Consider the following 13,012-nt stretch of genomic DNA (forward strand, 5'->3'; position numbering starts at 1 on the left):
TGCCGGGTGAACGAGTAGTCTTTGTGTTACTGCAAGTCTGTGTCTTTCCCGTTGCTTTGCTCACGCTTGAGTGCTCGGTGGCGGGTGCCGAGTTTTTTTTTGCCAGTGGTGGGGGGGAATTGTTGCTTGACGCCCATACACGCGGGAGGGAGGGGAGCTGGGGGGGGGACTTTGGGTTCTAATATTTAACTGTTGTTCATTCTTTGGGGGCGCTCTTCTGTTTTTGTGGATGGTTATCAAGAAAAAGCATTTCAGGATGTATATTAGATACATTTCTCTGACATTAAATGTACCTTTGAAACTTTGAAACCTTTGAACTGCACGGATAAATTCAGTCACCACGACTTGAACTGGTTCTGTGACCTATGGCCCTTTTTACAACTTAAATTCTCAGTTTTATTTTTGTGCTTGAACCGTTTGTCTTCTTTTGCACTTTGGTTGTTTGTTTATGTATAGTTTTTGTAAAATCTATTATATTGATTTTATTCTCATAAATATCTGAAAGAAAATGAATTTCATATAGTATGAAATACGTACTTTAATAATAAATTCACTTTGACCATTTGAACTTTGAAGGAAGACGATTCCAACTGAAGAGGTGGGGGCTGCTGCTCACTCTCTGAAGGGGACAGTAGAAATGGAGACCCTGCACTTCCTCCTTCATAGTGCCCGGATGCGTCTTTACAGGGATAAAGACTGAGTGCTGGGAAAGGGGCTTAACCCAATGTCCATGTTGGCTGGCATGGTACAATGGGCTGAATGGCCTCCTCCTGTGCCACAATGCCTCCGAATCAGACTCAGGTTCATTATCACTGACACACATCGTAAAATTTCCCGTTTTGTTGCGGCAGTGCAATGAAAGACAGACATTTACTGTAATTTACAAAGATAAGTAAGTGGTGCAGAAGATAAATAACAGTGGGGAGAGTTGTGCCCGCGATGGAACTGGTTGGGTTGATGACCCTCTGCAGTCTCCTGCGATCCTGTGCATTGAAACCTCCATATCGAGTGGTGATGCAACCGGTCCGAATTCTCTCCAGCACACACCTGCAGGAATTTGCAAAAGTCCTTGGTGACACATAAATTCCTCAAACTCCTGATGAATTTGGCCAACGGCAATGCCTCTACTTCCTTAGGAGTTTGAGAAGATTCGGCATAAAACTCTGACAAACTTCTACAGATGTGTGGTGGAGAGAGTACTGACTGATTGCACCAAGGCCTTGTATGGAAATGCTGGTGCCCTTGAGTGGAAAATCCAGCCCATCATGGGTAAAAACTCTCTCAATCCCCCATCATTGAGAGCAACTACACAGAGCACTGTCACAGGAAAGGGATCCTATTTCTCTTCTCACTGCTGCCATCAGGGAGAAGCTACAGGAGCCTCAGGATCCACACCACCAGTTTCAGGAACAGTTACTACCCCTCAACCATCGGGCTGTTGAACTTCTGGGGATAACTTCACTCAACTTCACTCGTCCATCGTTGAAATGCTCCCACAAACAATGGACTCACTTTCAAGACCTCTTCGTCTTGTGTCATCGATATTTATTGCTTATTTATTTAGTATTATTATTTTTCTTCTGTATTTTCACAGTTTGTTGTCTTTTGCACGGTGATGGTTTGAGCACCCTGTTGGGTGCAGTCTTCCATTGATTCCATCGTGTTTCTTGGACTTACTGTGAATGCCCACAAGAAAGCACATCTCAGAGTTGTATATGGTGACTTATATGTACTTGATTTTGAATTTTGAATTTGAAGTGGAGCTGCTGGTGTGCTTTCTTTGTGATTCAATCAAAGTGTTGGGCCCATGAGAGATCCTCCCAGTTTTTTGATGCTCAGGAACTTGAAACTGCTCGCCTTTTCCACTGCTGACTCCGGAATGAGGACTCCTGATTTCCTCTTCCACAATCAATTCTGTGGTCTTGCTGACATTGAGTTCGGGGTTGTTGTGGTGACACATGAAGCCGAGGCCCAGAGACCTCTCAGCTGACGGTCACATTTGGAGGCAGGGTGATGGACGGCCTCAGCCACAGGCCTGGTAATGAACGAGCTGACACTTCCGCTGAGTGGAGCACGTAATGATTCCAGGGAGACACAGGAGATCCTGCAGATGCTAATAATCTTGAACAAGACACATAAAATGCTGGAGGAATTCAGCAGGTCAGGCAGCATCTATGGAGGGAAATAAACAGTGAGCGGGTTGGGCCGAGACTCTTCAGTGCCTCACTATTAGGAGTCAGGAATTCCTTCCTATTGTGTCATTCCTGAAAACTCACCACGGTGGCTGTAGTTCAATTGCCCTACTGCCTCACCTTTGCCGTTGGTGCTCCTGGACACAGAACACGGGTTTGCTACGTCAGTATTAGTTGCCGTTGAAGGTCACAGTCGGTGAAGAGCCCCAGGGCCATTTTGAGTGTGTGGTGGTGTAAAAGGGGAGAGGAAATATTTCACCACGGTCACAATGACTCCTGATCATGGGCTCTGCTCGCCCAGCTTTACTGAGACTTCATCTGGACTGAAGCCAATGAAAGCTGCACAAGACTGTGAGCTAAATTAGCACACAATCCTGCTTGCAGAGCGAGCGGGAGATCTCGATGGTGAAGCAGAAGGGAATGCTGACTCCACTGATAACATCCCGGGATCATTCCAGCCCTGGCTACCTTTCTGCAGAAGGTTTAAGGAATGCAAAGTATGGAGAGGCTCATGAGAGATATTTAAAAACTAAAGGGGAAGTCACTGCTGCGAGAGATCAGATAACGAGTATAGGAAGGAGGAAGGGACTCCAGGGAGTGGAGGCTCGTCCCTCCGCGGTCACACATGGAGACAGGGTGATGCAGGACCACAGCCACATGCTCAGTAATGAATGAGCTGGCACCTTCGACGAGCGGTTTCTGGTGACTGACTCAACGGAGTCTGTAGCTTACAGCCAGCAGCAGTAGACTGGGAACCTGCCCCAAACGCTCACGCTGCCTTTAGCTGCGAGCTGGAAATATTGCCTTTGACCTGTGGCAAGATACCAGAGGAACTTGCTTTAAGTTCAGAACTGGGATGAGATGAGATTTGGAAAAATGTTCTCAGTTACAAACGATACTTTTCCACTTGGTTTCCTGAGCTCTCAAACCCTCTCTCCTAGCTGTGTTAACCCTTTGCTGGGAAGCTTTTTGGATGTTGAACGGGGGCCCTCCCAGGATCCCATGACAGCACTCTGAAGTTCAGAAGGGGGAGTTACACTAAAAGTAATTATTTATCTTTTACAGAGCAAACCCAGTGGGCCAAATGACTTAATTCAGCCCCTAGGTCTTATGGTAGGAGAGGTGGCCCGTAGCATAGTGGATGTAGCATAACGCCATTACAGAGTTAGCGAACACTGATCGGGATTCAAATCCCGCTACTCTCTGTAAGGAGTTTATACGTTCTCTCCCGTGACCGGGCTTTCCCTTAGGTGCTCCAGTTTCCTCCCACATTCCAAAGACTTTTTGTTAGGGTTAGTGACCCGTGAAAAAGATATGCTGGAAAGGTGGTGACACTGTGGGCTGTCCCCTGCACAATCCTCACTGATTAGGTTTGATACAATCGACACATTTCACCCTAGGTTTGGATGCTTCAATGTACATGTGACAAATGTTATGATCCCAGCCCCCTCCTTTATGAGAATTGCAAGAGCCCTAGTGAAGGGGGGGGTCAATGACCCAAGAGAAGAGAGAGACGTGCTGAATAGACACAGGAAATGGGAGAGAGAGAGCGACGTGCTGAATACCGCATTCCACCGGGATGCAGAATAAGGCGACATTGACTATTGGCTCATGGAGACCACGTGTAAAGCCCTCGGGCAAAGTGGGCTGGTTGAGAGAGAGATTGACACCTGCAACCTGATTGACACCTGCGATCCCCGTGAGGAAGTATAAAGGAGGGTCTGGGGGGGGACGACCCCTTTGGACGCACCAAGGAGACACGATAGCGATCCCATCGTAGCGGGAAGCCATTTTGAAGGAAGCCGCGTGCGTTAGATTCCGAATCTGGAGTCTGTGGCTGGAATCACGGAAAACCGCTTTTAACTAACAACAGGGAAGCCTGCTCCCCTGATTCCACGGCTTTGCTTCGTAAAGACCCGGGCAAGTGTTCCTTTTCTCATCAATCTCTCTCCTCTCTCTCTCTCTCTCTCTCTCTCCTCTCTCTCTCTCTACTCTCTCTCTCTCTCTCTCTCTCTCTCTCTCTCTCTCTCTCTCTCTCTCTCTCTCTCCAACACGGGAAACCCAGCAGTTCCCAAAAGGCTGAAGCCTGCAGACTTCTGAATGACTTTTATATTTCCAATGGACAAAATATTATCCCCTAGACAACGATAGAGCTTATTTCTGATTGATTATTACTATACCTGTGCTTTAGATTGAGTATTGACGACATATGTTATCTAAATGTTTGTATTAACCTTACTTTTGTGCCCCTTTATAGATAAAAACATTTTAAAATGGTACCATCAGACTTCAGCGGACCTCTCTATCTTTGCTGGTAAGTGATCCAGTTACGGGATACGTAACAATGTGGGGGCTTGACCGGGATTTGAAACCAAATTGGGAGGGCAGTGAATTGGGTTTGTAAGTCAAAAAAAAAATTTGGATCTGGTACGCGGGTAGCCAGACGGGAAACCAGCAAAGATGGACGTGGATGAATTTATGAAAAACCCGACTGTGGAGGCGCTAGAGGCGGCCACCAAATCAGACTTGTTAAATTTAGCGAAGGGATTGGACCTCACAGAAGTGAGGTCATCCATGAAAAAGCAGGAGGTGCGAGTGGCCATAACTCAGTATTACATTGGGAAGAATGTGTTCGAAGCTGAGGTATTGGAAAATATCCCTGAAAAAGTGCCAGCTAGTGGGATGGATCAGCTAGAGTTGGAGAAATTAAGGTTGGAACATGAATTTAAAATAAAGCAGCTGGAAGCGGCTGAGAGAGAGAAAGAACGGGCTGAGAGAGAAAGGGAGCAGGCGTTCCACATAAAGGAGTTAGAGGTGAAACGGGACCAGGAGCTCCAACTAAAGGCGTTAGAGGTGGAAAAAGAGCAGGACCAAGCTGAAAAGCAAAGACAGCATGAAATTCAGCTAAAAGAGCTAGAAGTAGCCGAGAAAGAGAGGGAACGAGCTGAAAAAGAGAGGGAATGAGCCGAGAATGAGAGGGAACGAGCTGACAAGCAAAGAGAGTATGAGGAGAAACGAGAACAGAGGGAACATGACTTGGAGATGGAGAAGTTAAAGAAAGAACGAAGAGATCTAGGGTTAGATTGTGACGAGAGGTTTAATGTTAGTCGGGAGTTGAGGGTAGTACCTCCATTCGAAGAGTCGGATGTTGATAGTTATTTCTTGCTTTTTGAAAAGGTGGCAGTAAATCAAAAGTGGCCCAAAGAGCAGTGGGTGGCGTTGTTACAAAGTGTGTTAAAGGGGAAGGCACAACGAGCATATGCGGCATTGGCCGTCGAGGAAGGGGAAGCGGAGAATTATGCCAAAGTAAAGGAGGCCATTCTCCGGAGATACGAGCTAGTACCTGAAGCTTATAGACAAAGGTTCAGAAATTTACGGAAAGGGTGGAATCAAACGTATACCGAGCTAGCCTATGAAAAGGGTGTGCTCTTGGACCGTTGGTGCACCGCGGAACAGGTGGACGGGGATTATGGGCGTATCAGGGAGTTATTTCTGATTGAGGAATTAAAAGGGTGTGTTCCGGAGGAGATCCGGATGTATTTGAATGAGAAGGCGAATAAGTCCATCTCAGAAATTGCTAGGTTCGCAGATGAATATGCCCTAACCCACAGGATAAAGTTTTCCTCGCCAAAAGGTTACCCGAGAGACCGTCGGAACGGTAGGGAAAGTCTGCCGGCTGAGGCAGAGGTCCCACCGGGAGCTAGTGGTAAGGTTGAGGGGGAAAGGCCAGGTGGCCCGAGATTTCCGGGCTTGACCTGTTTCAATTGTGGGAAGGGAGGACATATTGTCTCTAGGTGCTTTGCTCCGAGAAAGGAGCCAGAAAAAGGGAGAGCAGCGGTCACTATCGGGTGTGCCGTGGTAATCAGTAAATCGACGAGAGAGCCCCGGGTAGACAGAGTACGAGAAGGGTCAGAGACTTGGCTGTCTCCCGGAACCGTGTCTGTGAAGGGGGGGAGACCCACCCATTCCCGTCCGAATCTGGCGAGACACCGGGGCAGAGCTGTCGTTGATCCGCCGTGAGATACTAGATTTCGGTCGGAGAAGGGGAATAGTCACCGTGAAGGGGATAGGTACAAGAATAGAAATGGTGCCCCTACATCAGGTAATTATGGATTGTGAGCTGGTATCTGGACCAGTCGAAATAGGGGTGCCATCAGAATTCCCGAGAACTGATGCGGACGTCCTCCTCGGAAATGATTTAGCCGGGCGGCAGGTTTGGACAAGGATGACATGGCCCAAACAGCCTGTGAGGATTGCAGCCCCGCCCCTCGCATCTCCAGTCTGTACCACAGGCGTGAGCATTCACAGCCTGTCGAGAAAGGCAGCTGAGAAAGCGAGCAGTTTAAATCTGGCCAGTATTGATTTGGCCGAGACGGTCCTACCGACCCTGTAACCACAAGGGTTCTGAGGGTGGTAAACCGAAGAGTAGTAAAGTGAAAGGGGTTAAGGGAGAGGAGCTAGATCTGCCCTTAGCGAAGAGAAAGGTCCTAGAGGTAGGAAATAAAGATGAGAAATGGAAAAAGCTGTTAAAAGGTCCAGAGTTGGACATGGATGATCTGTCGGGGATGGCAGCCCTGTTTGAAGAAGTTGAGAGTTATCAAGGTGTTCCCGATAATGAGATGAAGGCAGTCCTAGATGAAAAGGATGCCATTACCTTGGAGAGGTATGCTGGGTTGGCAGACGAGGTTATTTCAGCCCGCGGGGTTGAGTTTACTCTGGAAGGGAGTTGCCCAGAGAGGAACTGGGAGGATCAGGGGAATTTAGAATTTGAAAAGGGTACGGGTATTGAAAGCCTGGAAGAGGCAGATGTCCCATTTGAGTGTGTCCAAGATGTGGATGCACGTGGTACTGAACCTAGTAATGGAGCTCAGAAAAAGTCTGAGGTATTTGATTCAGTTGAAAAGGAATGCAGTCCCTGTGGGTCAGATGGACTGGGTTTAGTGAAGACAGGGTTAACCCTGGTCATTGGGGGAAGGGAGGGTTCCCAGGTGTTTGTACATGAAGGGGTGGTGAACCTTAAAGTGGAACTCGACCATGGGGGGGTAAGGATTGTTATTGAAGGAAACGGAAAGTCTGTAGTTCCCAAATCGAAGGAAGAAATCTTAAACCTGGCAGCTCGCTCACAGAGTGAGCCGGGAGATAGCGGGGCCCCCCACACTGTTGTTATGCCAGGGTGGGGTATGAAGAGGCCACATTCGAAAGTCTACTTGAACGAAGAGTTCGAATTAAAAACCAATAGCCTGAAGGGTCCTGACAAAAGGGCTAGCCACCTGGGTAAAATTAAAGAATTGGGTGGAAATGGTCTAAGGGGTGTTGATAAAATGACCCCAATGAACGAGACGGGCGGGAGTTCACCATGCCAAGTTACTCAAGTTCCCCACGGAGGGACTCACCGGAAAAGAGGCGACGGTTAATGGGGATGCCATTTTTAAACAGCAAAGCAGGTTGTACGGGTTTGCGCCAAAGCCTGTGAATAATAAAGACAGCCCCTTTGGAGACCTGCCGGTGAAGTGAAACAACCGAAACGATTAGTATTCGCATAAACTTTTGTAGATGCACCTAAGCTAAGATCACACCCCCTTAGTTTTGTTGCTAAAGAAAAAAAATAAATAATTAGGTGGTTATTGAATTGAAGTCTGATGCTACAAGATTTTAGTACGGTACGCGATGTTAAGATATTAAAGAAAGGGACACTGTAATTGTTAACTGTTTAGATACTGACTTGAATGTATAACAGTAGTACTCTGTAAAAAGAAAAGCTTGTGTATTGTGTTAGATTCAAAAATCCTGTAAGACTCTGTACCACTGTTTTTAACCACTGGTAAAAAACGTTTAAGAGGGGAGGTGTTATGATCCCAGCCTCCTCCTTTGTGAGAATCGCAAGAGCCCTAGTGAAGGGGGGGGGGGGAGGTCAATGACCCAAGAGAGAGAGAGACGTGCTGAATAGACACAGGAAATGGGAGAGAGAGAGCGACGTGCTGAATACCGCGTTCCACCGGGATGCAGAATAAGGCGACATTGACTATTGTCTCATGAAGACCACGTGTAAAGCCCTCGGGCAAAGTGGGCTGGTTGAGAGAGAGATTGACACCTGCAACCTGATTGACACCTGCGATCCCGTGAGGAAGTATAAAGGAGGGTCTGGGGGGGACGATCCCTTCAGATGCACCAAGGAGACACGATGGCGATCCCGTCGTAGTGGGAAGCCATTTTGAAGGAAGCCGCGTGCGTTAGATTCCGAATCTGGAGTCTGTGGCTGGAATCACGGAAAACCGCTTTTAACTAACAACAGGGAAGCCTGCTCCCCTGATTCCACGGCTTTGCTTCATAAAGACCCGGGCAAGTGTTCCTTTTCTCACCAATCTCTCTCTCTCTCTCTCTCTCTCTCTCTCCAACACGGGAAACCCAGCGGTTCCCAAAAGGCTGAAGCCTGCAGACTTCTGAATGACTTTTATATTTCCAATGGACAAAATATTATCCCCTAGACAACGATAGAGCTTATTTCTGATTGATTATTACTATACCTGCGCTTTAGATTGAGTATTGACGACGTATGTTATCTAAATGTTTGTATTAACCTTACTTTTGTGCCCCTTTATAAATAAAAACGTTTAAAAGTGGTACCATCAGACTTCAGCGGACCTCTCTATCTTTGCTGGTAAGTGATCCAGTTACGGGGTACGTAACACAAATAAAGATAATCTTCAATCTTCAATAAAACTAAACGTAAATCTTATTTTGCAAACACGAGGAAATCTGCAGATGCTGGAAATTCAAACAACACACAGAAAATGCTGGTGGAACACAGCAGGGTTCTTATAGACACTGCCTGGCCTGCTGTGTTCCACCAGCATTTTGTGTGTGTTGTGTAAATCTTATTTTGGTTATTCCAGCTTTGCTGACTTTGGGATCTTGATATGCACTACTGGACTCCATACCCACATTTTAAAATAGTGATTTCAGTTTAAAGATGCTTCAGATTATTTCAGGCCATCCTCAGGATATGAATAGGGTTATGGAAAGGTTTTTTTTCAATTACCTGCCCTCTATAAACTGATGTAGTCAGTGAGAGTTGGGCAAGGAACACAGATTCCACTCTGCTGGCACATGGTCGGGGGCCAGTACTATAACACTACAGGGGTCTCACAGAACCAGAGACCCAGGTTCAAACCTGACCTCTGCTGCTGTCTGTGTGGAGTTTGCACGTTCTCCCTCAGACCCTGTAGGATCCTGCCCTCCCCCCCCCCCAGAAGTATTCCAGTTTCCTAAAGACATGCAAATTGGTCGGTAAATTGTCTGGAAATTGCCCCTAACATGTGGATAAGTGGTAGAATCTAGGGGGTGGGAGGGTGTCAATGGGAACAACACACACACAAATTGCTGGAGGAAATCAGCAGCCAGGAAGCACCTATAGTTGATGTTTCGGGCTGAGACCCTTCATCAGGACTGGTGAAAAAAAGATGAGGAGTTAGAGTAAGAAAGTGGAGGGAGGGGAGGAAGAACCACAAGGTTCTTATTTCTTATGTTTTTATGGGTTATGGGGAAAAGGCAGGTAGGTGGAGATGAGTCCATGGCCAGATCAGCCATGATCTTATTGAATGACAGAGCAGGCTCGACGGGCCGGATGGCCAACTCCTGCTCCTATTTCTTATGTTCTTATGTTCTTAAGGTGATAGGTAAAACCAGGAGGTGGGGGAGGGATGAAGTAAAGAGCTTTGTCAATGGGAATGTGAGGATAGCAAAACAATTGGGATTAATATAGGATTAGAGTAAATGGGTCGCTGATAGTCAGCATAGACTCAGTGGGCAGAAGGGTCTATTCCTGTGTTGTTTCTCTCTCTCTCTGTGCCTCTAGTATTGTATGGCACAGAACGTGGACACTCAGTTCACTGAAGCACTATCCAGTAGGCCTTTGCCCTCTACATCTCCCTGTTCTTTCCATGGAACCCTCTTGAAGAGTTATTGCCTGGACTAATGAAAGTTATCAAGTTTGTTTCCACTCCTTTTTCAGTGATAAATTCCAAATCAGGACAACTTTCCACATGCAGACAAAGCCATCCGGTCCCGTCTGATACTTCTGCTGGTTACTTAACTCTGTTCCTCTGAAGTGGAAACGTTTGTCCTGTAAAATCTCTTATAGTTTCGAACCAGTTTTTAAACCTACCCACAAAAGTATGGATTCTGTGTGATTTTTTAAACAGCTTTTTCAATTACCCTTCAAAGATCTGCATATGAAAACCTCTGTGATTTTTAGTTCCTGCATCTTCCCCCTTCCCCTGACCCTTGTTACATTCTCCTTTCCAATGTGTGTTACTTTGGACCTAGAGAGCCGCATTGGATGGAATTGCAATGGTGGGCCGAAAGGCCTGTGTCGTATCTCTGTGACTCAGTGATAGCTTTGGTGGTGACCTGGAATGGACTGAGGAGTTTCTGGACGGGGTTACTGACTGTGGGGAGAGTTCTGGTGCCTGGGGATCAGAGCGAGGTGAGTACCGTGAAAGGGCTTGCCAACATGTCTCTGAGGAAGACCGACAACTTTCAGCAGTGCAGAGCAACTGGAGGGACGAAGAGCTGGGAGGGTGACTGTCTCCAATTTAAAATATTAAATAAGACCATAAAACCGTAAGACATAGGAACAGAACTAGGCCATCTGGCCCATTGAGTCTGCGGCATGATTCCCGACTTATTACTCCATTCTCCCGCGTTCTCCTTAGAGCCCTTGATGTCATTCAGGTGAGTGAGTGAGTGAAGCCTCCATCAGTCAGGGTCGACCATGGAGGTTGCGTCCTAGCTGTCTAGAAACGCAGTCCTGGGCAGAACGCAATGGAGAGCGAGCTGTCGCCATGTAGCAAGCCCCTCCCTCCCCACGCAATGGTACCAGCAGCATTGCAGAAGTTGCCAGTCAGCATTGAACTCAACGTAGGACTGCCTTACGGACTCCAGCTCTGTATTTACTCCTGGAGCTCCCCTGTGAGTGGGTACAGCCGTAAGGCAGTGGAAGTTTGAGATCAGAGCTTTCCTTCTCCTACATGAGTTGCCATCCGTGGCTGATGAGCCCCATCTGCCCGAAGTGACTGGCTTTAAGGTGCCAGTGACCTGCCTTTGCCCCTTCTCCTGTCAGTAGAAATGGTTCCGCTGGACTTAGCAGCTAAGCCACACGTGAAGGCCAGGAAATGGACTTGGTTGTCAGAGCCTATTTGAGGTGCACGCCATTGGGAGCGTTTAATAGGTAGTGGGAGCTTGTCCACATCTATAACAACCTTAACGTGAATGGTGTGACTGACTCTTGTTGGTAGGGATGTTTCTGGATCCAGTTAGATAGTTTAGAACAGGGATATGGGGGAAGCAGAGGACAGACCAGAGTCTAAGCTTCTGCTCTGTGTTCAAAGGCCAGCAGCGAGGGTATGGTTGGATGCCAATAAGGATGTTCGGAGTCCTGTCTTTGGTGAGACCAGAGTTTGAGGTCTAGTTTTTGGAGTCCCATCACTGGAAAGCCCGGCTTTCGAGGCCTGTAGTTCGGGCTCTCATCCAGGGTCCTCTTTCGTCATTATCTGTGAGTCCTGGGTTGATACAAAAGATCAAAGCTCGAAGGTCTGGATTGGAACCCAAAGGTCAACTGGAGGTCAGCAGATGAGGCCCAGTGGCTGAAGCCCCGAGTTTGTTAATCTGCTGGGAGGTTTGGGCCTAGTGTCTGTGAATCCATGTGTCTGCTGCAGGCCGGACGCTGGAGGAGATGGCTTGCCCTGGGGTTAGAGGAATGTATCTGTGCTTGGGAGGGAGAGAGGGGTACGGGACTTGTTCCTCTGTTCTTGCTTTATTGCTTGTTGTGTTCTGTGTTGCTGGGCGTGTTACATTGGCACCAGAATGTGTGGCGATGCCTGTGGGCTGGCCCCGGTTCATCTTTGGCTGTGTTGTTTGTTAGATGCAAAAGATGCATTTCACTGTATGTTTCGATGAGCATGTGATAAGCAAATCTGAATGTGAATCTGAAAAGTGATCAGGAGTTTGGTGTCCCGGTGTCCCGGCCACACCTTTAGTTCACCCGCAGTCCGCGGGAGCTTGTAGAGCAGCAATTGTAGGCCGCATTTCCCACATCAGAAGGTAGCGTGGAGTGGCTATGAGGGAGCGAGGGGAGACAACTGGTCAGCAGGGAACCAGTGGCAAGGAGGCCTGGGCTTCTTTGTGTCTGGGGAAGAGCGCCTCTCTCCGTATCCAAAACAGGGAGGAATGAGATTCCAAATCTCCAGAGGCAACACGACTGAATCTGCAGATGCTGGAAATAAATAAAAACAGAAAATGCTGGCAGAACTCAGCAGGCCAGACAGCATCTATGGGAGGAGGTAGTGACGACGTTTCGGGCCAAAACCTTTCATCAGGAGTGAAGTAACATGGGATGGTCGAGGGGGGGATAAGAAGTGGGGGGAGGGGTAAAGTAGAGAGCTGGGAAGTGATAGGCTGGAGGGAAATGGGCTAGGGGGAAGGTGGAGAATTATGGGAAATAAAAGAGAAAGAAAGGTAGGGCTGGGGGGGAGATTATAGTGAGGGGGGAAAAAGAGAAAGAGAACCAGACTAAAATAATAGATAGGGATGGGAGTAAGGGGGGGGGGGGCAGGGGTATCAACAGAGGTCTGTGAGTTGGATGTTCATGCCGGCAGGAAGGAGGCTACCCAGGCGGGAGATAAGGTATTGCTCCATCGACCTGCGCGCGGCCTCATCTTGACGGTAGAGGAGGCCATGGACAGACATGTCGGGTGCAGGTCGATGGAGCAATACCTTATCTCCCGCCTGGGTAGCCTCCTACCTGCCGGAATGAAAATGTC

The sequence above is a fragment of the Hemitrygon akajei genome, chromosome 1 (genome assembly GCF_048418815.1).
Source record: "Hemitrygon akajei chromosome 1, sHemAka1.3, whole genome shotgun sequence".
Taxonomy (NCBI): domain Eukaryota; kingdom Metazoa; phylum Chordata; class Chondrichthyes; order Myliobatiformes; family Dasyatidae; genus Hemitrygon; species Hemitrygon akajei.